This window comes from Sus scrofa, chromosome 4 (genome assembly GCF_054392235.1).
Source record: "Sus scrofa isolate SSC_HxYL_T2T_F1_AM1 chromosome 4, Sscrofa_HxYL_maternal_Yorkshire_Landrace_v2.0, whole genome shotgun sequence".
Taxonomy (NCBI): Eukaryota; Metazoa; Chordata; class Mammalia; order Artiodactyla; family Suidae; genus Sus; species Sus scrofa.
In genome coordinates, this window is record NC_139386.1 from 78,082,810 (window position 1) to 78,108,723 (window position 25,914).

At 36.5% G+C, this 25,914-nt stretch overlaps 1 protein-coding gene across 3 annotated transcripts in view; it reads right to left on the bottom strand.

The window, feature by feature from the left end:
- Positions 1–7,426: 7,426 nt before the first annotated feature.
- The window catches only part of LOC110260289 (uncharacterized), a 57,626-nt gene continuing 39,138 nt past the window's right edge, over positions 7,427–25,914 (bottom strand). For 2 of the 3 annotated variants that reach the window (XR_014843785.1, XM_085022319.1), the window contains 4 exons: positions 22,351–22,450; positions 19,271–19,365; positions 10,063–10,168; positions 7,427–7,665 (listed from right to left, as the gene is read on the bottom strand). The gene's annotated coding sequence lies outside the window, so the exon portion shown is untranslated. Of the gene's footprint in view, positions 7,666–10,062; positions 10,169–17,836; positions 19,366–22,350; positions 22,451–25,914 lie in introns of those variants that run through there. The other variant, XR_014843784.1, reaches the window with a different exon arrangement.

The following is a 25,914-nucleotide window of genomic DNA, read 5'->3' on the forward strand; positions in this document are numbered from 1 at the left end:
TGTTGAGTAGCTTGTGATATAAAAAGCCATCTACCAAGAACATGGGAAAAAACTGAGTATGCTATAAAATAATGTGTTTAAAAATATCAGAGACCTACCTGGTCAAGGAGTGATTAGCAAGATGGAGAACCAAAGAGAGGTCAAGTAATGACCTCAACTAGTGTCTTCTATTTTCCAAAGGCATTTGCTGATTCTGTGTGCAGGAGGAGATCCTAATCATGTGGGCTTTATTCCAAGAGACCAACTTGGAGAAAAGAGAAATACCTGTGCTTTTGGTAGTTTCATGAGGCTAAAGAGACACCCTGGAGATTTGAAAGAGACCAAACATATAGCTATTTTTGCCTTCAAGATTTTGCAAAATTATGAAGTGCAGTTAGGAGGCAAAGGAGCTAAGCAAACTGAAGAACAGATTTCAGGACCCACCAGGGAAGGGGTTGTTGACTGCACCACTAAGCCACTTGAAAATCCTGGAGAGATGCACCATGTAATTATAGGATGAGCCAGGAGGAGACTGAGCTTCACTAGAACTTCAATCCTGGCCTGATTCTCACAATCCCTGATCAGATTAAGATAATCAGTGGAGTTCCCTGGTGGCTCAGTGGGTTGAGGATCTGGCCTTATCTCTACTGTGGCTCTGGTCACTGCTGTGGTGCAGGCTGGATCCTGGCCCAGAAATTTCCGCATGCCGTGGACACCACCAAAAGGAAAAATGATAATCAATTTTTCCTTAAGAGGTGTTCCATATCATCCAGAGCATTTACCACTGAAAGTCAAGGCTAAATTAACCAAACTGAGAGAAAAAAATAATAATAGGTAATAGAAATAGACAAATGATCTAGCTACTGAAGAGAGCAGGCAAGAGTGTTAAAATAACCATGTTTAACATATTAAATAAAATGTGGGAAAACATGAAGAAAATAAATAAAATGAGGGAGAATGTCACCAGAAAGTTGGAATAAAAGAGAATGAAATGAAAATTTAAATGCGCAATATCTAAAATGGATTTAATAGCAAATTGAAGAGATAATGGCCAAAATTTTTTTTGAATTTTTGAAGGATATCAACCCCAGATTCAAGAACCTCTGTAAACTCAGTAGGACAAGGACAAAGGATTCCCCTTGGGGTATCATAATATAAGGGCTGAGAGAGGAGCAAGTAGAAGACAAAGGCAGAAACACAGACAGAAGAGATGTCTGAAAAGCAGCAAAAGGAAAAAGGTAAATTACCTTCAAATAAGAAACAATGAGATGGAGAGCTGAGTTCTCAATAGAAATATGGAAATAAAGATATTTTCAGATAAAATATGAAAAGTTTTTGCTAAGAAACAAAACTTTACTAAAGGAAGGAAATTGATTTAGATTTTTGATGACAAAGAAATATAGATACATTAAAGTAAAATTTTAAGTGTTATTTATGAGAGCTATATCTTAAATATAAAATCAAAATGTTTAAAAGTAAAGGGATAGAAAGTATATACAATGACAACACTAACCAAAAGAAACCTACTATTTTTATGTTACTATCAGAGCGTACTTTAATACCGAAAGCATTTCTAGAGATAAATAGAAATATTTCATAATGATAAAACATCAATCCACCAGGAAGTTATACAATTTAAAAATCAATATATTTTCAATAATAAAATAGAAGTATATGCAATGGAATTAATGAATTAAAAAAGAGTAGACAAATTTACACTTACAGTGAGAGACAAAACATTCCAAGTATCTGATAGAACAGGAAGAGAAAAAGATATAAATAGATTAAAAAACTTAATTAAAAAATTTAATTGACATACATAGAACATCGTCTTCACCAACCACAAAATACATATTTTTTTTTCATCTATATGTGGAATACTTACCAAATTAACCATATGCTTCAATATAGAAGAAGCTTTAAGAATTTCAAAGCATGGATTTTACTCAGAGTATGTACATTTCCAATGGAGAAATTAAACTAGAAATTAATGAGAGACAGTAACTAGAAAGCCACCAATTGTTTACAACTAAACAGCTAATAACACAGAAATCAAAGGAAAATCACAAAAAAATAGAAAATATTTTAATTGAATGATTATGAAAATATCACTTATCAACACTAATGGAACTCAGCTAGAATTCTTAGACTAAAATTTGTAAACTTCAAAGGATATATGTAGAAAGAAAAAAGTTGAAAATCAATAATATAAGATTACACACTAATGAAAGAAACAAAGCAAGTAGAAAAAAAGAAAGTAAGTAAAATAATAGGAAAAGCCAATGTAATAGAAAAACCGAAATACATATAAAAAATCAAGAAAGCCAAAAACAGAGTTCCCACTGTGGTGCTGCAGGTTAAGGATCTGCTGTTGTCTCTATGTGGCTTGAGTTGCTGCTGAGGCATGGGTTCAGTCTCTGGCCTGGGAACTTCCAGATGCCTTGGGTGAGGCCATAAAAGAGAAAAAGAAGAAGGAAAAAGAAGAAGGAAAAAGAAAGCCAAAAGCTGGTCTTTGAAAATATTAATAGAGCTAATGAATTTTATTATTATATATTGATTTATATTCACATATTGTCAAGGCCCAAGACAATCTGAATTAACAAGTAAATAGAGTAATTAGCAAAAATTTAGGTTTTTTTTTTTTGCTCTTTAGGGCCGTACCAGAGGCATATGGAAGTTCCCAGGCTAGGGGCTGAATCACAGCTGTAACTGCTGGCCTACACCACAACCACAGCAACACAGGGTCCAAGCTGCATCTGCAACCTACACCGCAGCTCATGGCAATGCTGGATCCCTGACCCACTGAGTGAGGCCAGGGATCAAACCTGCATCCTCATGGATATTAGTCGGATTCATATCCACTACTCCACAAAGGGAATTCCCAGCACATTTTGGTATAATACAATTTAAATAATTTTTTTTACAGTTTTAGTTTTGTTTTTTTTCTTTTGGCCATGCCCATGGCGTGGAAGTTCTAAGGCCAGGGACTGAACACATCAACCCAAACCACAGCAGTAATAAGGCCAGGTCCTTAACTTGTGGCTTCACAAGGGAACTCCTTCAATGATATTTATGTGTGACATTGTAGAAAAGTATTTTAGCAGCTAGATTTGCATTCAAAATAGGAGAATGCATGTCATGCCTTGTAGGCAGTGTAAGGAAGGTCCTCTTTTCCCTACTTCTTGTCCTTGAGCAGATAACACTAATAGGAAAATTATCGATTATACTGATTAGATTCGCTTTTAAACTTAACCTCCTTAAATTTAACTGGACCCATATTATTGCTCAGAAATCCTGTCATTGCTGTTGAATAACTCGCAAAGTTACTGAGCTCCCCAATCCCACACCCATCCACACACATTCATAAACTGTCCTTGAATTCTAATTTCCTAAGATTTATACCATCTCACACTGATGTCAGAATTTTTCTTATCACTTCATTTTTGAGTATGTTTTGTCTTTGTTGATCACATACCAACTCCTTGAAAACAGAGATTACTGTCTTGTTCACTGTTGTCCCTCCAGATCTAAAGCAGTGTTGGGAACAAAATGAACACACATTTTTACTAAAAGAACATATTGGAGATTTGTTTTCTTTATGGTGAGCCAGGTTATTCAAGCCACACCGACCTCTGGAAATTAAAGCCCAAGATAAAATGTTAAAAGTATCTTCTCAAAAACAAGAAAGAGTTAATGCAAGAGTAGAGTACTACCTGACCAAAAATAAAGGAGAAGAGGAAATAAAGAGAGAACCAGAAAGCCAAAACATTGAAACCACTTTTGGTCTGAAAAATGTGCTGATCCCTGAAGACTTGGCTTCAGTTTGGCAACCTCATCAGGTGAGATAAAACTTACTGACCAAATTAAGGAGCTTAATATGAGAACCTCCTTACAGTAGGAAGGATTTTCAGGAGTTCCTGTTCTAGCTCAGCAGAAACGAATCTGACTAGGATTCAAGAGGACGAAGGTTCAATACCTGGCCTAGCTCAGTGGGTTAAGGATCTGCCATTGCCATGAACTGTAGTGTAGGTCACAGATGCAGTTCAGATCCTGCATCACTATGGCTGTGCTGCAGGCCTGCAGCTACAGTTCCAACTTGACCCCTAGCCTGGGAACCTCCATGTACCACAAGTGCAGCCCTAAAAAGACCAAAAAAAAAAAAAAAAAAAAAAAAAAAGGACTTTCAAAGTGCTAAATGCTTAAGATGAATGGTAAACCAGAAGTTAATCTATCCAACTACACACACACAATGGATTACCAGGAAAATTATCTTGGCAGAAAATAAAGCAGGTGAAAAAGAAAGAGAAACCATAATCTGAGAAGTCATGGGTGGATTTGCAGTGTAGGGTCATATTACGTAGACGATCCAGGGAAACTCGAGTCATGATCTGAGTAAAAATGTCCCCAGAGGAGTAAAAAATAAATAAATGACCTTCTCTGAATGAAGACACGTTAATTCTAATCTCCAGAGAATCCCTTCCCTCAAATATTTGTTCAAGGACCATGAACAGTAAACCGTCAAAAAAAAAAAAAAAGAACACAGAAAGAAACCAGGCACTGTAAGGCAAAACCAGCAAACCAACAAACAACAGAAATAGCCACACAGGGGGTTCCCATCGTGACGCAGTGGTTAACGAATCTGACTAGGAACCAAGAGGTTGCGGGTTCAATCCCTGCCCTTGCTCAGTGGGTTAAGGGTCCGGCGTTGCCGTGAGCTGTGGTGTGGGTTGCAGACGCGGCTCGGATCCTGCGTTGCTGTGGCTCTGGCGTAGGCCGGTGGCTACGGCTCCGATTAGACCCCTAGCCTGGGAACCTCCATATGCCGAGGAAGTGGCCCAAGAAATGGCAAAAAGACAAAAAAAAAAAAGAGAAAGAAAGAAATAGCCACACAGGTACCACCTCTTCCAGTTTTCAGAACATGTTATTGAATAATTATGTTTACTGTCTTAATAACTATATCAATAATTTTATCAATATCAATAAAAATAATAAGCTTCATGATACCCACAAGAAACTAAAAAAAGGAGTAAAAAGGATTTTTAGTCAAGAAAACTACTAAAGCCAAAATTAGAAATTAATAGAAGCTGTATAGTTTCCATTTTGCATTTTTGTCTATGACTTTTTTTGAATTAAATTTTTTAAAAAGTGTCGGGTCAATATTTAGACTCATTGCTTTTGTAAATGGGCAATCAATTGCTACATCATTGGTTCCAAAAAAAACCCCAGCACTATTCCTCTCTCTGTTGTATTGCCTTTGTCCCTTTGTCAAAGATCAGTTGACTGTATTTCTGTGGGTCTGTTTCTGAGCTCTTTATTTCGTTCCAATAATCTAGGCATCTATTGTTTTGCCAGTAGAACTCTGTCTTGATTGCTGTAGCTTTATAATCTTAAAATCAGGTATGGTGAGTGCTTATTTATTCTTGAGGATCATATTGGATATTCTTGGTCTTTAGCATTTTCATAAAATTTTTAGAATTTTTTTGTCAATATCTACAAAATAACTTGTTTGGATTTTGACTACAATTGCATTGAACTGTATATCAATTTGAAGGAATTGACATTTTCACAATATTGAATCTTCCCATTATGAACATGGAATTCCTTTCACCTAACACACTTTTGATATAAGTTCTTCAAAGAGAAGACAGAGAGAAACACACACACACACACACACACACACACACACACAGAGAGAGAGAAAGAGAAGACAAGATGAAACCAGAGCAGGGAAGAGAGAGGAATGTTAAGGTACTGCTCTAAGAAGTATGGAATAAGGATTTTCCATAATTGATGGAAAACACCAATCTTTAGATTCTTATGCTAAACAAACCATAGCAAGTTTTTATTTAAAAAATTAACCTTAGACGCACACTAGTGAAGTTACCAAAGTTCTATTTCTTGATGGTAATGAGTAGTCTTTTCATAATGATTCATTAAACTATTCATATATATCTTATTGTTTTTTTCTCTTTTATGTGTATTTTACAATTAAATGAGCAAGACTAAAAAGAATTGTTTCACACTTTTAAATTGAATAATTTCCTCTTTTTCTGCACATTTTGTAAATGAAGAATTTTTTTTTTTTGAAAGTCGACTCTACTTCTGTAGTCAACTTTTAAATAAAAACCTCCAAAGCAAATACTTAACTTCCTCTCTTTGTACGTTCAAATCCGTTTTCCTCCTCATATTCCTTTCTCCCACGTGAACTTCGCCTGGTCTAACTTTCCCTTCTTGGCTCTCATTTTCTTTTTCTGTAAGGTCCCATTCTTTAGGGATTTCTCATAATATCTTTCCTTTTTTCTTTTTTCTGATACTCTTTAACATATAATCCACAAAGTCCACTTCCATTTCCTCACCATCTGGCCATTCTGTAAGCCTCCAGAATCTGGTTTCCGCCATCACCAACCAACTGTGAAACTGGACAGAATGTTCGCAATTCTTCTGAAAGCCATGGTCAATCATTTTATTCAGCATCTTAGACCCTTGAGTTTTCGGCTGGATTAGCTTGGTTTTATTGTATTTAAAAAACAAAAAGTAAACTTGGAAATGCAAGCCCAGACTGATATCATCAAGATAAAGACTAAAGGAAGTGGAAGCAAAGATATTGTGGCAGAGGACAAAAGAGTAATAATGTGTGTGAATTAAATACAAATAAGGTTTACAGTGAAACCACTATTTGGAAGGAAAAGAGATAACAAAACACTTGTGAAACTAGAGAGGGCCTGGGAAAAGGTTGGCAGGGAAGAAGAGGGGCACTGCATGTTAAGGAGCAGGTGTCAAGGGCAGGGTTCTGGACTTGGCCCGTCCCGCACTTTGACTATCGTTCTCACTATAACCTCTGGTACAGGTGTCATTATTCCCATTAGACAGAAAACAGAACTGAGGTTCAGGGAAGTTGAATGATTTCCCAAGATGGAAATGGAAAAGCATGATGATCGCCAAGCCCATAATCTTTTTTTTTTTTTTTTTTTTTTTTTTTTGTCTTTTGTCTTTTGTTGTTGTTGTTGTTGCTATCTCTTGGGCTGCTTCCGCGGCATATGGAGGTTCCCAGGTTAGGGGTTGAATCGGAGCTGTAGCCACCGGCCTACACCAAAGCCACAGCAACGGCTGGATCCGAGCCGCGTCTGCAACCTACACCACAGCTCACGGCAACGCCGGATCGTTAACCCACTGAGCAAGGGCAGGGACCGAACCCTCGACCTCATGGTTCCTAGTCGGATTCGTTAACCACTGCGCCACGACGGGAACTCCGAAGCCCATAATCTTAACGTCAGGGTCTCGCCATAGGTGAGGAAGGACAGAGCAGGAGAAATCCTGGAGAGAACGGAGGGAGCTAGGCAACTAAAAAGATTTCTCATCTTTGCTTCACCTAGCACACCTAGCCAGGTATCTTTCACATAGTAAGCATCCAATGATCCATGAATAAAATTTATCCAAGGTCACATAGTTCAAAAACATATTATTCATTATTTATTCAATCAATGACTACTTACTACACGTTTATTAAATACTCATATGTGCCAGATTACAAACACTTTATTTAGTTTATTATTGAAGTGTAGTTAATTTACAATGTTGAATTAGTTTCAGGTGTACAAAATGATTCCGTTATATCTAGATAGATGGATAGATAGATAGATGATAGATTCCTTTTCAGATTCTTTTTCATATGCCATGGGTGGGGCCCTAAAAATACAAAAAATAAAAAATAAAAAAAATAAAAGTTAGGGCATGATTAAGATTAACCTGTTCTCATATATTACAAATCAGATAAGGAAAAGACACCTAGAGGCCTCAGAGAAGGGTGGTTTAGTTTACCAGTTGGCCTAAAGATGAAAATCTGATCAAGGATTGCTTATACAAATCATGACTCATTGAAAAGTAAAATAGAGAGTTGAGAAGCAAGAGAGGTATTTACTGTTTAGGATTACATTTGCACCTTCACTGTATTCTATTTATAGGAAAATCAGAAGCATTAAAAACAGAGCCCTTTTCCATCCAGTCAATGGCTTTCTAAATTACATGAATTATTATGTAAAACGGACTTAATCTTTTACCATCCGTTTGAGATATTACCTTTCATCTGAGACCACAGGAGTTATTACATATCTAAAGTGACATTTTTATCTTCAATAAATTCTAATTTGGTTCATATATTAACTAGAGAAACATAATTTTAGTGTGCTTAATCAAAATGCTTTATAGATTCTTCTTTCCATGCCAGTAATAGTATGATGCTTTAACAAAAATAATAATTAAAGCATTCATTCAAATAACCATACGGAGGCTTTTCTCTTCACTTCCTTTTAGGAGAACCTGTCAATGCCAAGCTTGTTCGGCAATTCCCACCCCTCAAATGTGCGATCATAATTCAATGATTTCATTATTCTCTTAATTTTCCATTTTCTTAAGATTTCTCCGTAGGTATCATTTGGCAACTTCACTCTAAAAAACTCATCGATAATTTATAGTCTTATAACTCATAAACACACTTTATGGTACTCCTTTAAAAATACATTTTTGTAACCCAACATTCATTTGGTTTTAACACAGCTGAAAAACCAGTGATTAATTCCAATTGATGTGTTACTTTAAGCCACAAACTGTTGAAAAAGAGGGTACACCTTTCCATAGTTACAATGCCATTTGCAAAATGGCATATTCTGAACATTTTGTGAAATGAAATACCATATTTGATGTACATATAAGCCTTTACATGCAGTTTTGGTGCATAAGATTTATTTCCATCTTATGGTATATTTTGGGTTTAAATTCAGAGGTTTCTTAAATTTTACAGGCCCTTTTTGTAATCATATCCTTTCATCCAAGATTTATAACCTTTCCACTATCATCCACTGTGAGTTTAATGAACTTACATTACTGGGTATATTTTTAAATCTAATTTTCTATCTCATCCTTCACTATCTTCACCTCCATGACCATACAACCACTAAAAGGTTTTTGTCTCTAAACTAACATGCTCCTTTGATCAAATTTTTAAAGATTCATTTTCAAGGCAGACCTTTATCTAGAGTTGTATGTTTATATTACTCTTAAAATTCTCCAAAGACACACAGAAACAAATTCTCAGTATCCTCAAAAGCCTGTTTTACTATTTCTACATTCTTTTCCCCAAAAAAAGCAGTTTTTATTCCGTAAATGGAAGGTACATATTTAACTCTTCATTAGCCTATCCTCTTCAACAATTAAAATCCTTTACATAATCATTTAGGTATCTCTTAGCCGGAACCAATGATAACAGGATTCAATTTCCAAAGACAAAATTTCTTAGTTTTTCTCATTTAGTTTTTTCTATTTAAACCAAGGAAGGTTAACTTCTATGTAAGTATACAAACATACTACTGGTTTGGGGTTTTTTAATCACATAAGTGGCATATATCCATTTTTAACTCTGAATCTCTTTTTGGCTGTTAATATCATTTAGGGATACAAATTAAACTTCAAAAAGAACCAGCCTTAAATAATTTAGTCATAGCTTCAGGCAATTCTTTTTGGAGTTTTCACAGAGGATTTCAGGTTATACAGCTGGAATATTTTCTTTTAAAACATGTTTTGAATGTCCCTGTCCAGAGCCATAAGCTTGATTTTGACAAATACTAGTTCTTAAGTAAAGTAATTTCAGTTTTCATGTCTAGCCACTTTCCTCCCATTTTTTAATACTTTCAGGATGTCTGGGCCCAATAATCTTTTAAATTTTAAATATAGGTTTTAGCTACTCTCCATTGCATTAATCACTCATTGGAAGTATTTTAACAAGTAAGGAAATAAATCAGCATGAAGTAGGATAAACTAAAATCTTGCTACAGAATTAATAGAAACCTGGATGCAATTTGGGGAAAATCTGCACAGACCCAAATTTGTTAATTATTAGAGAAACTGGAACATAGAAAAAAAGTTTGTTGGTAAAGGAAATGAAGAAATATGAAAGCACAATGTATTTTTATTTGTCTTTATAGCATTTTATGAAACTGGGCTAAAATGTGATATTTTAAAATAGAAAATACTATATCCCATCTACCGCCTACAGAAAAGTTATTTATAAATAGTATATAGTATATTTACCTATATGTAGGTAGAATGTAAGCCACCTAGTCATTGGAAATTTGACCAAAATTACTGGATTGCTCTTCTACCGTTAGCATTTCCATGGTTCTATGACCTTGAGAGACTGAAAATTAAAAAAAAAATGTTTATAAAACCATTTTCAATCTTAAGGAGTACAGTTTTTAGGATTAATATCTTTGCCTTCCTTACTTAACAATACTATCATAAATTCTATTCTTATTTTGAAGACTAAAGAGTGGAGATGAAATTCACTTTTTATATTGATGAGAAATCACAGAATGTTAACTAAATTATCTCCAAATCTGCCTCTGATTTGAAGTGATGGTTTATAAACTAAATAAATTTTTCTGAGTCAATTACTTCTCTGCAGCGTAAAAATAAGATTTTAGCCAACGACAAAAGTTGAAATTAAGGAATGAGAAAAAGCAAGAAACTCTCTGTGTGATTTGTTGCTTACTCAGGAATTTCTGAACGAACAAATTTATGGCGTTAATGTAATGAGCTAGTCTGAGATCTCTTCCAAGAACATCAACTTATCTAATTAGGTTTTTGGACAATTTGCCAACAGTAAATAAGTTACAGGAAAAGTTTCTAGTTTTTATGAGTAATATATTTTCCTATCATGAAATTTAGCCTTTTCTCAAATCCCTCATTTATTCTTGAATATTTTTAACTGACTGTTATGCTTTTATTGATGACAGCATCATCTTCTTATTTCAAAATAAACTGCCTGGTGACCAGCACCTTCTAAGGAACTACTTCCTTTTAAAAATAGCTCTTAGTTCAGCATAGATGTTCCTGTCTGACTTTCTAGTAGCCAGTAAAGTCTAATCATGTGGGTCATTTTCATGGCTCAACTTTTCACAAACCAGAAAAACCTGTGTTTGCTTTAATGGTTAACAATCAAAAATGCAATAGAAAATGAGAGAATGTTACATAACACACCTTATTTAACTCAGCTCACAGCATTCTTACAGTTTAATTATATACCGTATAGTTTCAATATGTTTCCCAAATGGCCAAGAAGCAGTAAACATATGGTGAACTACAAACCCAAATTTGTCACTTTATTTTGACATTAAGGATATAAAATATAAGTTACGATGGAAATCAGCATTAGTGTGTATTCATGCTGAGCAGCAGTAGTAAAGATTTGATGTTTATGGACCTACTTCTGATGCATAGGGTCATTTTAGCCTGCCTGTGTTTGAAAAAGAGAAGCCTTTCAATTTGTCTTACTCATAATTGACAGGTGGCATTTAGTTAAATACGACTCAGAAGATCTCCTGATCCTTTCTCTATAGATAAAAAACAAAATCTATGTGAGGTAATTCTCCCCCATTTTGACCAAGGGGATTGATGATAATTAAATATACTTTAGGAGTTCCCATTGTGGCTCAGCCTGTTAAGAACCCATCTAGTATTGATGAGGATGTGGGTTTGATCCCCAGCCTCACACAGTTAGTTAAGGATCTGGCATTGCCTCAAGCTGCCGTGTAAGTCGCAGATGTGGTTCAGATCCCAAGTTGCTGTGTCTGTGGCTGCAGCTGCAGTGCTGATTTGACCCCTATCCTGGGAACTTCCACATGCCACTGGTACAGCCCTATTTTAGATATACACTTTATATTATATATATGTATATATATTATATATATACTTTAACATCAGTTCTAACAAAGCTCTCTATTCCTAGATGACCTGCGTGTGGTCTTTTTGGTTTTTCCTTCCCTTCCCCCACCCCCAGTTTTATTGAGATATAATTGACATAAACTATTGTGTTAGTTTAAAGACTATAACATAACGATGTGGTATTTGTACGTATTGTGAAATGATGACCACAGTAAGTTTAGTTAACATCCATCACCTCATACAGTTAAAAGATTTTTTTTCTTGTGGCAACTACTTTTAAGATCTTTCTTTCTTAGAAACTTTCTTTTTTTTTTAATTTTTTTTATTTTCCCACTGTACAGCAAGGGGGTCAGGTTATCCTTACATGTATACATTACAATTACGTTTTTTCCCCCACCCTTTCTTCTGTTGCAACATGAGTATCTAGACAAAGTTCTCAATGCTATTCAGCAGGATCTCCTTGTAAATCTATTCTAAGTTGTGTCTGATAAGTCCAAGCTCCCGATCCCTCCCACTCCCTCCCCCTCCCATCAGGCAGCCACAAGTCTTTTCTCCAAGTCCATGATTTTCTTTTCTGAGGAGATGTTCATTTGTGCTGGATATTAGATTCCAGTTCTAAGTGATATCATATGGTATTTGTCTTTGTCTTTCTGGCTCATTTCACTCAGTATGAGATTCTCTAGTTCCATCCATGTTGCTGCAAATGGCATTATGTCATTCTTTTTTATGGCTGAGTAGTATTCCATTGTGTATATATACCACCTCTTCTGAATCCAATCATCTGTTGATGGACATTTGGGTTGTTTCCATGTCCTGGCTATTGTGAATAGGGCTGCAATGAACATGCGGGTGCACGTGTCTCTTTTAAGTAGAGTTTTGTCCAGATAGATGCCCAAGAGTGGGATTGCGGGGTCATATGGAAGTTCTATGTATAGATTTCTAAGGTATCTCCAAACTGTTCTCCATAGTGGCTGTACCTCTTTCTTAGAAACTTTCAAATATACCATAGAGTATTGCTAACTATAATCACCATGCTTTACATTGTATCCCAGGAGCTACTCATCTTATGACTAGAAGTTTTGTAGCTTGGACCACCTTCACCTATTTCCCGTGCCACCCCCAAACCCACCCAACCCTGGCAACCAGCAATCTGCGCCCCGGTTTTATGACTTTGGTTTTTCTTTAGATTCTACACATAAGTGATATCATACAGTATTTGTCTTTGTCTTATTTTACTTAGCATAATGTCTTCAAGGTTTATCCATGTTGCTCAAGTGAGAGGATTTCCTTCTACCTTAAGACTGAATAATCTTCCACTGCCTGTATATGTATATACCACATGTTCTTTATCCATTTATTCATTTACAAACACTTAGGTTGTTTCCATGGCTTAGCTATTTGTAAAAATTGCTGCAATGGACATGGAGGTGCAGATATCTCTTTGAGATAAAGGTCTCATTTCCTTCAGATAGATGCCCAGAGGTGAAATTGCTGGATCTGTATGGTAGCTCTTTTTTAAATTTTTCCAAGAGCCTCCATTCTGTTTTCCACAGTGGCTGCACCCATTTACTTTCCCATCAACAGATATGAGAAAAGGTTCCCTTTTCTCAACGTCCCTTTGTGAGGTAATTTTAACTTCACGAGGTGGTAAAAATGTGGTGGCAAAAATCTTTTTTAAGTGAAACCACACCACAAGTTTTTTTCACCTGCCATGCCACACAACAGAAGTAGGTGGAAGAAAGGAAAAGGAAGAAAGTGAGAGAGAGAGGGCAGGCTTCTCACACGGTTGGTACTGATGCAGAGGGCGAGAAAGCCAGCCACAGCAAGCTCCTGGCTGCCCAGCTCCAAAGACAACTTGAAATATCTTAATTAATTTCTTAATGTATTGAATTTAGAAAGAAATGTAACGTCAGGGCCGTACCGGTTGAGTGAGCAAAGGGAGAGCTAAAGACAGACCGAAGCAACAGTCTGACGGTTAATCATCATCATATGAGAACGGAGGCTTTCTCTGGAGAAGGGTTGATGGTAGTGGCATGTCTTGTTTTTTCAGTAACATAGAAAGCAGGGCTAAAGGGTAGCAGTAATTCTCTCTTTTTCACTTTTCCTCTCACCTATTTACCTGTTTTCTTTGACTTGGGCTTCTTATGGTAAGTATAGGGGGACAGTGTGATTATTTATAGAAAGAAAAGACCAACAAAAGAGATTGATGTTCTAGGGTGTAAAACTCAGCTTTCTAAGCATCTCCCCTGAAGGCCTAGTCCCCGTCCAGCTCCATCATCTTCTCAGTGTGGCTAAAGGATGACATCGGGACCCTCTGCACCGGCCCCCTTCCCCCCAGTCTTACCCTCACTCTCTCTCCCGCTAATGGTTCCCCTGAAATCCTATCACTTTGCGGGAGGATTGATGTAAGTCTCCGGCAATTAACATAATTACAAGCCTGATTATCTTCTAATTGCATTATGAGTATTTGGTTATTCACTACACAAATTAGAGAAAATTAAAGAGGAGCAAGATCCTGCCGTGTGGGCGTCAAGCTTTCTAAAACAGTTGTGAGCATTTGAATGTAAAGCCATAACCTAAAGGTGAAGACCATGTTATGTTCCCTTTGGCTCACAGCTGCTACCTGTCATTTTGGAGAAAGACAATTTCTTCTCTTTTTCCTCTTCCCCCCTTCCCTTCTTTTTCTTTTTTTTCCTTGATTAACACACAAAATTCTCCCTTAATGGTTTATAATTTCTCTCCAAAGTACCAGAAGCATAAAATGAGCTGCAACAATTCCATGCCGGTTTGTGTTGGTTCATGCAATAATATCTGTAATCAAGAGAGAGGTGGGGGAGAAATGCATTGGGAGTTTGGGATTAGCAGATGCAAACTATTATATATAGAATGGATAAACAACAGGGTCCCACTGTATAGTAAGGGAACAAAGTATCCTGTAATAAACCATAATGGAAAGAATATGAAAAAGAATGTGTGTATATATGCAAATCACTTTGCTGTACAGTAGAAATTAACACATTGTAAATCAACTACACTTCGATAAAAAATGTTTAAAGATCTATGATCAAAAATAGCTCAATAAATGACAGTTAAATGTACTCAAGTCAAACATGGCAGTTGTAACAAAAATTAATAATTTGTTAATAATCATCATTATCATCAACCTGGGCACATTCTTTCTAGTGAAGAAAATAAGGCATTGAACTCTGCAGTGTGTGGTCTTTACAGATTATGCTGCAATTCAGACACTGGAGATTAAATTCCTCTTTAAATGGAAGGCAAGAATTACCTCAGATTGAACACATTTTGGTGGGACAGGTGGAGTCAACTCTTCTTTACTCTTTCACTGTGTCCTAATATGCTGCCTTAATTTTTGCTGCCACCCCTATGCTTGACCTTCCAGGAAGAAGATAGCAACTTCTGATACTATGACCAGATCTGATAACACACATCAAAACAAGAAAACACTGTTAAAGTAATTAAACAAGGAGGCCATTAGACAGTGTAGCTGTAACGCCCTGGCAGCCTATGGAAGAAAATTGAAATCTAAGCCAGAGTCAATTCCTATAAATTCCTCAAGGCTGAGAAACCGTAACCTAAGAACAATCCACCACAAAGAGCCAACAAGGCTTTCTTAGAGAGGGCAACCAAGCTACAGCCAATCAAGTCACTGCCTTGCCTTGCTTGTGCGCCTTCACTATAAAAGCCTGATGGGAATCAATGTTTGCTCAAATAAACCCTTCCAAAATCTAAGGTATCTCAGATTACCTTTTAACAACACAAAGCACAGCCTTCCTTGGTTCCTCACCGTGCATTTCAGAACAGCTGGCATTTTCAAAGAGAGCTTCATTAAATGCTCATGGAGACCAAAATGAAAATAATTAAAAAATAAACAAGATGAAAATAGCCAAGTTTCCAAAATATAGGTCCCCACATCTTTAGGAATTCCCCCAGGGATCTCAGCCGGCACATAAAGAATGGAAGAGGATGTATTTTTATAATTTATTGACATTTGGTTCATCAAAAATCATCATTTAATGTCTGCCCTAGACCATAAGCTCCATAAGCGTCCGCACAGTGTCTGTCCTGTTCACAGTTAAACCCTCTCACCGGCCCTGTGTGGTACATTCCAGTGTTCAGTAAACATGGTACAAGGAGATTGAGTTAAGGTAAGGTTGGGGACTGACCAGGAAGCATAGCGTGAGGTGAGTACAAGCCATGTTAGGAATCTGAATGCTCTCCTCACCACAATGGAAGATTATCTAAAGGACTTAAACATAAGAAAAGCATGATCCCCTTTGAACTGGAAATGCAGTTCATTTATTCGTTTAATAAACAGTGACTGAGTTTCAGGCGAGGTGATGATGTCTGGAAATATAATGGGAAATAACAAGAGCTTTGGCTTTTGGAGACTTAGTTTAGAGTCTATTGAGAATATAAAGGAAATAAATGCCATGCAAGAAGAAAAGTGTCCGCTCAGATCAACGTGCAGCAAAGGAACCTGAACTAGATTGCTGGCTCAAGAAAGTTTTTCCAAGGAAATAACACTTGGGGGGCGAGATGGGCCATGCTAGAAGGATCCCAGGCAGTGTGGACGTGAGGAAGGGAGTGTGTATTCCAGACTGAGGGAGGGAGGCTGGAACCCGGTGAGAAATGGCAGGAAGGCAGGCAGCCTGGGGTGCAGACAGCAAGGGAGAGCAGGCAAGAACACAGGAAAAGAGGAAGCGAGGGCCAGATGATGCACGGCCTTGGAGCCACGATAAGGAGTCTTTTCTTTAACCTCAGAGCAATGCGGCAGTGAAATCAGGATTTTTTAAAATACCGGGTATTGCAGTGTGGGAAACAAGATTAGGTGAGAGGAACTGGAGTGGCTGTGGGGAGACTAGTTAGAGACCACATTTTCTCCAATACCACTTAACAGTGTTAACCGTTCCAAGATGTCTCTCTGACAGCCAGGCCAACAGAAGAGGACAGAGGGTGGACGTGCAACCCCACGCCTGAGAATCCCGGTGACTCCCACGGAAAGCAGTGGAAGACACTGCTGTCCTCAGAGGCTTTTGCGCACCCTCACCTCCAAGCGCATGCGCCTGAGCTCATCTCCCACTATGCCAACCCCTCCCAAGCTCCTCCTGGGCTTTCTCCAGGGCACCACTTAGAGTCCTCCTTTTTCTCCTATTTGCTCCTTTTGTAAGGTAGAGGTTTGTAAAGGAAGCATTAACAAGGGAAATCCTCTCTCCGTGGCCATCAACCTCAGGCATCCAATATTCATTCTTTCCAAAGACTTTAGCTGGTTATTTTAACGACTGTGTTCTTACAAGATCTGTTCCCGTGTTTGATTAATTGATAAGGTTCTACTGACTCTGGTACCTCTTCCCAAATTTACTAGTAACACATTTTACCTCTAGTACGTATTTTTGGTCTTTTTTTTTTTTTAACTTTGGTGAATAAATTATTTCTCTGAATACCAACTCTGACCCAGTAGTGATTACTCTTCATATATGAACAGTCCGAAAAGTAAAAAAAAAAAAAATTAATTAAAACTATTTTATTAAGATAATTGGGTACAAGGAAATTGTTTTCATTTAAAATTTCTCTTTTGCTTTAATTACATTATTGTGAAAAAATATATAATTTTTCCAATTAATGGAAACTTCTTGAGTGGAAGTTTAAGATCTTCCCTGTTGAAAATGCTGGAGAGGGTGTGGAGAAAAAGGAACCCTCCTACACTTTTAGTGAGAATGTAAGCTGAAGAACACTATGGAGTTTCCTCAGAAAACATATAGAACTACCATATGATCCAGCAATCCCACCCCTGGGATTATCCAGAGAAAACCATAATTAGAAAAGATGCATGCACCCCAGTGTTCATCACAGCACTATTTACAATAGACAAGTCATGGATGCAACCAAAAGGTCCTTCGATAGAGGAATGGATAAAGAAGATGTAGTACATATATACAGTGGAATAGTACTCAGCCATAAAAAGATAAAATAATGCCATTTGCGACAACATGAATGGACTTAGAAATTATCATACTATGTGAAGTAAGTCAGGCAGAGAAAGCCAATTATCATATAAGATCACTAATATGTGGAATGTAATTGAAATGACGCAATAGAATTTAAAAAAAGAGAAACAGACTCAACATTTCAAAATCAAATTTATGTTTACCAAAGGGGCAACATGGGGGGGATAAATTACAGGGTTGGGATTGATATATACCCACTACTATATATAGACTAGATGGCTAAGGGGCCTTACTGTATAGCTCAGAAAAATATACTCAGTATTGTGTGGTAACCTATATGGGAAAAGAATCTGAAAGGAACAGATATATGTCTATGTACAACTAATTTACCTTGCTGTACATCTGAAATTAACACAACTTTGTAAATCAGCTATAATCTAATAAAATTTAAAAAAATCTTTCCCTGTTGACTACCCAGGGCTGTGAGGAACAAATGAAAAATATATAAATATCTGAAAAAGGCAAGATCCCTCAGAAATGAAGCAGGTTATCATTTAAAAAAAAAATCTGTACATTTGTTAGAATACCTGGCATGTTACCCTGGGTAATCTGGGTTCTAAATTACTGTTTATGAAGTGAACTAATATATTTAATTCATTGCTGGATTTATGCAGTAAAAAAAGCAGTATAGTTTCATATACTTTTTATGCATTTATTATAAAATGAAACTCATAATTTCTGGGAAAATAAAAGTAACAATTTTTTCCATTGTAGCTGAAATGCTTAAGCCATGGTGCCAAAGATGGAAAGCAAAAGAGACATCGTTTATTAATTTTCCAGGGGAAGTGGTTTTATTTTCTAATGCTCAATGGAAGATACACTAGAAGTTACCATTAGGCTAACTCCCTTTTTTAATAAACTTTATTTTTTAGAGCAGTTTTAGGTTCACAACAAACTTGGGCAGAAGAAACGAAGATTTCTCAAATACCCCTGTCACCACACAGACAACCTTCCCCACTATCTACATCCAGCATCTGAGTGATACATTTGTTACCAGCGATGAATCTGCATGACATGTCATTGTCACCCAAAGTCCACAGTTTCCTTCAGGGTTCACTCTTGGTGTTGCATATGTTCTGGGTTTTGAGATGTATTACGGTGTGTATCCACCACTGTGTTATCATTAAGGCTAGTTTTCTTGCCCTAAAACTCTGTGATCTGTCTATTCATCTCTGCCTCCTCCCAACCCCTGGCAACTACAGCCATTTAGCCAAACTTGTAATAGTAGCACAAGTTCTAAGAGATGTTTTAAAATACTTTTTTTTATACTTTCCCCATTGGTTACATAAATGTCTTTCTGGCTGCCTCTCCCACCATCATCATCCCCTCCCTTTTTTTACATTATTTGTTGTACAACATCAAACATTGAACATTTTCTAGAATAAAAACCTACAGGTATTAGTGCAGGAAATTTTGTTAAATTTTAAAATTTAAATAATAATGATGCAATCATTCATTGGAAAACATGAATTGAAGGCTTACTATGAGGCAAGTTCTAGGGACATAGAAATGAACAGAACAGGTATAAGTCCACACTCTTGTGTTACCTATATTCTACCAGTAACACCTGATACACAAAAGCTCTGGATGGGAGTGGGCTGGGACCTATTTCTGGCTCTTCATTCTGCTTTCTCATGACTACCTGTTGAGAAAACAACAAGAGAAAGTGAAAAATATAAGATTCCTAGCCCCCAAATTCTCATTCTTACTGCTTTGGTTAAGAAATGTCACAATTAGAACTGGTGTCTCAAAGAGGTTAGGGTTAATGGGATTTCATTTTCCTATTTATCAATAGGTTCCAGGTAGAAAATCGTAAGGTTGGTGACTGTAAAAGTAGAGATTGCTGACTTTTCATATTATTTCACTCTTCATGGCAGTTCTAATAAAAATAAGTTACTATATGTGGAGTATAGGTTAGAAGCTTCATATATATACTTATGTAGGTATGTGTTTCTATCTTATCACATCCTTATGAAATAAAAATATTGCCCACATTTTATCCCCCCTAAATACCATACTGATTCAAAGCATAATTATTTAGCACCAACATTGTTCAAAAAATGTGATAAATTCTGACAAATATCAAAAAAGATGAGATGCTACTAGTTTCAAACCCAACAATGATCAAGATACCAGCAGAATGGAGTTCCCTGGTGGACTAGAAGTTAAGGATTCACTTAACCTCAGATTCAGGCCCTGGCCTTGGAACTCTAGCATCCCACTGGCATGGCCAAAAAATTCCCTTTACAATAGAATCAAAAAGAATAAAATACTTACCAATAAATTTAACAAAAGAAATGTAAAATGTATACTCTGAAAACTACAAGTTATCATTTAAAGAAATTTAAAAAGACCTAAATAAATGCAGTTTACCCCAGGATCATGGATTAGAACACTTAATATTTAAAAAAAGGATATTAGCAGGAAACATTACAAACAAAAATTAGAGGTTAATTTACTAGTTCCTCTGACTTCTTCATTCCATTCTTTCAGCAAAGAAATAACGAATGCCATTCTGTGCCAAGTCCAATGCTAATTTTCAGAGAAGTCATGGTTAATAAGACATAATCCCTGACTTCCAAGAGCATTATCTAGTGCTCAAAGGCAACAAGTAAATATGCAATTAAAATAATGTTTAATATCTGCTAAGCTATTGGCACTTACAGAGTGGCCAGAGAGCTGATATGCATATGGAAGAGATAGTTTCTGCATACTCCCCTCCAAAATCCATCCACTTATTAAATTCCCCTATGTCCCTCTGAGTGTGATGTTGGAAGGCCTTATGAAAGTCTCTGATAGGTATTTTTAATTTTTCCACTATTGCTGGCTAGTATTCAGCCTTCAAAAGAAAGGAAATTCTGACACCTGCTACGGAAAGGATGAACCTTGACAATTCATCCATTATGCTAAATAAAATAAACCAGTCATGAAAGGAAAAATAATTTAAAGTTCATTTATATGAGGCATTTAGATCAGTCACATTTACAGAGAATGAGAGGAGAATGGTGGTTTCCAGGGACCGGGATGGGGTGGGGAGGAAATAAAGAGTTATTTAATCAGTATGGAGTTTCAGTTTGGGAAGGTAAGAAAGTTCTGGAGACAGATGGTGGTGATGGTTGAAAAACAGTGTGAATGTACTTAATGTCCTGAAAGGAACAGTTAAAATGGTTTAAATGGTTGTATTTTATCAAAATAAAAATATAAGAAATAAAAAAATAAATAAACAGACAAATATAACAAGGTAAAAAAAAAGAGGAAAAAAGTCTTATTTTTTATAATTGTGTCTTTGGACACAATTCTTAAAATTAAAAAATGTTTTTAAGAATATTTAAATTTTAAAAATTGTGTCCAAAGACACAATTTGAAAAAATAAAACATGCTAGTCTTGTGCAGATATCTATGTGTCTATATTATCTATATAAAATGTTATGTGCCGTGGCTTTAAAATAACTTATTTTTAGAGTCTTACAAGTTGGTCCTAAAGCATTTTTTTATGGCAAGGAATATTTAAGTAGGAACTAAAGGAGTAATTGTAGATTGACTGTATGTATTAAAATACTGGCAATGATAACTATGTTTCCTGTAATTCTGAAGTTGAAAGCTGACTTCCCTTGAGATGTGATTCTCCCATAATAAAGGTAAAAAGCAAAGTATTGCTCTGTTGCTTCATTGCCTTGTTAAGGAAGGTTGACTCTGTGCTTAGCCAGCAGAGAAAATAATTTATTTTCTGTCACTTTATTTATTCACCTGCAGCAAGGTAAATATAAGGTGTTACTTGTTATTTATTTAGCTTTTATAAGACACCTATCCCATCCCAGAAAACATACCCTATTAGGAAAGCAATTCTTTTCTCATCTTTTGATTACAAGTCTATTAGAATTATTTATTTATTTATTTATTTATTTATTTATTTATTTATTTATTTATTTTTATGGCCGCACCTGGGGCGTATATATGGAATTTCCCAAACCAGGGACTGAATGTAAATATCAAATCATATTTATTTAGCTGAAGTAATTTCTAAAGAAATACTTGTGAGGAAGGAGTTTTTGAAACGACAGAATTTTAATGATTTGTTCTTATGGTTCCCATCACCCCAGATGCCTTGATTAACAATTATCTTCCTACTTGAATTGTTTTATTTTCTTGGTTTCTTTTCCTTTCTAGTAAAAATCTAAAGGTTACATGGTAATACAGCTGAGTTGTCTCATCAGCTTAAACCGTTTTCCCAGAATTGTGCTCAATTAGCTTTGTGAGTTTGTTTATTATGATGTTAGACTATCATGGGTTTTAACCAAAAATGTAGCTTGGTTTGCTGGTGTTGTGGTATGACCGGTTGTTGGTTTAGTTCTTAGTAATAAAAATGCTTAGAAAAAAAAAGAATTTTTATCCCACCATTTTTTCTCCTAATTCTAGCATCCTCATTTTAAACAGACACATGTGTGGTAAAAAGTTTATATCAGTTTCTGAGTTTACACAAGTAGACCAAGACTGAAACTCAGGTCACCAAATGCCTAGCAACCTCATAAAATTCTATTGCTGCAAGGAATCTGGAGAACCTCTAATCTACTCATTTTGCAGATGAGAAAATGAAGTCCTTGACCAGCATTCCAGTATCATTACCCACCTATTTGGAGACAGAACCAAGACCAGAACTCCAGCCCCTGACATATGCCTCCCAAATGATTTTTACCACCATCGATATGGGATTTGCCTCAGCAAAAATCCTAAAAGACAATAAATTCAATAATTTATCTTTATGCCATACCAAAGATTTAATCCTAATATTTATTTAGAAAAATCAGATATCAGCTTGAAGTTTTAACTTGACATATTTTTTCCCCTGCATGACCAGTTGACTTCTTTGGTTAACAGTGAAAATGAACTGCTTGCCTCTGACTGCATTAACAACTTAAAGGCAAGAATCTAAGCACAGGAAGCAAGAGACATCATGATCAAAACAGTCAGCAACGAAATCAATGGCCTAAGCAGAGAAATCTAGGAACTTAGTCCCATGTTTGACCTCAGCTTAGTCATAACAGGTTCCAGGGTGAGGTGCAGGACTTTATTTTCCACAAGAAAATGTTAAAAATATTTCTTTCTTTCTTTCTTTTTTTTTTTTTTTTTTTGTCTTTTCGCCTTTTTTTCTAGGGCCACTCCCACGGCGTATGGAGGTTCCCAGGCTAGGGGTCCAGTCGGAGCTGTTGCCCCCGGCCTACACCAGAGCCTCAGCAATGCAGGATCTGAGCCACATCTGCAACCTACACCACAGCTCATAGCAACACAGGATCCTTAACCCAGTGAGCAAGGCCAAGGATCGAACCCGCAACCTCATGGTTCCTAGTCAGATTCGTTAACCACTACGCCACGATGGGAACTCCAAAAATATTTCTATTAAATAAGCATATTCACAATTTTTAAAATTTCTTATGCAATTACCTGGGTTAGATATGCACCTAGGAAGTTGGTCAAATCATTAATCAAAAAAAGAAAAATGTGTAAATATTGTCTTGATTCAGAATAAATCATGGTGATGAATAAATCAGGATACCAGACAGATGCCATTTATCAAATACCAAATATCAAGGCACAATACTAAGCACTCTACAAATAACATTATCTCATTCTATCCTTATGAAAGGAATGACAATTTATTTAAAAATAGGACTTCCCTTGTGGTGCAGCAGGTTAAGGATCTGGCATTGTCAACTACAACATCTTGATTTGCTACAGTGACACAAGTTTGATCCTTGCTCTGGGAACTTCCAGATGCCATAGATGTGGCCAAAAAAATAAATAAATAAAAGGTCTTAGAGGGAGTTCCCTGGTGGCTTGGCAGGTTAAGAATCCAGGTCAGGGTGATCACTGACCCTGGAACTTCTGTATACCATGGGCACAACCAAAAAAGAACTTTTTAAATAAAGTCTTAGAAAAGTTAACTAATTTGACCAGAGCAATAAATTAGGTCAGGATTCAGACTATACTGCCATTGCTTATATAGCAGAGGCTCAACAGAAGAAAATTCAAAATCAAATTAGCTAATGAATAAAACAAACTTATTCAGGTAGGGTTTTTTGGTTTTTTTTTTTTTTTGGTGGAGGGGAGAAAGCAAGACAGCATGATGCAAAGGAAGTTTAAACAAATAGAAAGAATTTAGGGAACTGCTTGTGGATTTTCACTGATTTGAGAATTCCATGTTCCGAGTTGGTGGCCCATGGCATAATTATCTATGATAAACCAGTCTTTTCCTCCAGTTATCGGTGGCCTAGTTTTCTGATGACTTTTTCTTAATATTGAGTGTTTCCAAATTTTATTTATTTATTTATTTATTTATTTATTTATTTATTTATTTATTGCTTTTTTAGGGCCGCACCCACAGCATATGGAGGTTCCCAGGCTAGGGGTCTGATCGGAGCTACAGCTGCCAACCCACGCCGCAGCCACAGAAATGCCAGATCCAAGCCATGTCTGCAGACTACACCACAGCTCATGGCAATGCAGGATCCTTACCCACTCAGTGAGGCTAGAGATCGAACTTGAAACCTTATGGTTCCTAGTTGGAGTGTTTCCACTACGCTACGATGGGAACTCCTCAAATTTATTTTATATGTTATTCTTTACATGAACCTTGTGAAGAAAGCAGGCCCAAATGGCATCACTTTATAGATTAAAATACTTAGGCGCACAGTGTTTAGCTGATCACTTTCACATCCTACAAAACAAAATTGGAAAATCAAGGATGAAAATTTGATTGTTATGGAACTGCTAGACCTCGACTTTTATCTCACCCATAGTGTCCCCACAGAGAAGAAGAAAATATTCTTGTACAAAATAACCCTCTAAATGTAGAGGAGAGCTAGAGAAACTGGGTCGAAAGGAAAATCTGAAGAAATGATTGTTCTGAAGAAAACCAAGCCCTTGGTTCTGAGACCAAAGGAAATGGATTGAAACCTGGGTACAATAAAGTGTACATCTCAGGAACAATGTTTACAGATGAGACAGCTATAAAATGGTACTGGAGAGGGCCCAACACCCAAAACACCGTAGGGGACCCGCCTGGTCACACTATGCACAGAGACAGCCCTCCAGCTCTGGCTCCTATGACCGAGTCTGAACTCAGAGGAGGCACTTGACCTCTCTATACCTTGGTGTCCCCACATACAAGACGGGATGCTTACAGATAAATCACAAGGTTGCACAAGTGCACCTCTTATTTTATTTATTTATTTATTTATTTATTTGCTTTTTAGAGCCACACCTGCAGTACATGGAAGTTCCCAGGCTAGGGCTTGAATCGGAGCTACAGCTGCCAGCCTGTACCACAGCCATAGCAACTCGGGATCCAAGCCAAGTCTGTGAACTACACCACAGCTCACAGCAACACCGAATCCTTAACCCACTGAGTGAGGCCGGGAATTGAACCCACATCCTCATGGATACTAGTCTGGTTCGTTGTCACTGAGCCACAATGGCAACTCCAGTGCACCCCTTGGTTTAGATGGCACGGGTTTAGAACAGCCTACAGGAAAAAACATTAAAGAATCAAAACTTTTTGGCTTCCTGAAGCTTTAAGCCCACAAGAAAATTATAGAAACATCTGAGTTCTAGAACTTCAGAAGAAAATCCACTATCCTACATAGACTCTCTACAACATGAATTTGGAGGGATCTGGAATAGAGGGAAAACATACACTCATAGAGTCAGTAGGAAATGATTTGACATAACCTGCTCAGTAGAGGAAAGAAATGCAAAAGTTAAATAAGGGAGGCAAGAATGTTGGTAGTCCATCTGTAACCCTGCATTTAATACATAGAATTATATTATCTGGTCCGTTGTAACATTCTAAATATATATATATACACACAAATATAAATATATATATACAAATATAAATATATATCCATATATAGTATATGCTTTCTATTTTTCCATATATATTTATTCATATTTTTGTGTACAAACACACACTAAAATATCTTTTGGCGACATCCCTAAGAATGCAATCTTTTCTGGAATGCCTCCATTACCAACGATGGTGGTTTTGGCATTTCATTGAATTTTTGCATTCTCTCAATATGATGCATATTGAGTCTAAATAGCTCAGGACACTCAATGAATCTTTATTATTTTGTCCTCCATACTGTTCACACCACATCCTCAACAATAAAAGTATTGTGCATGAATCCAACAG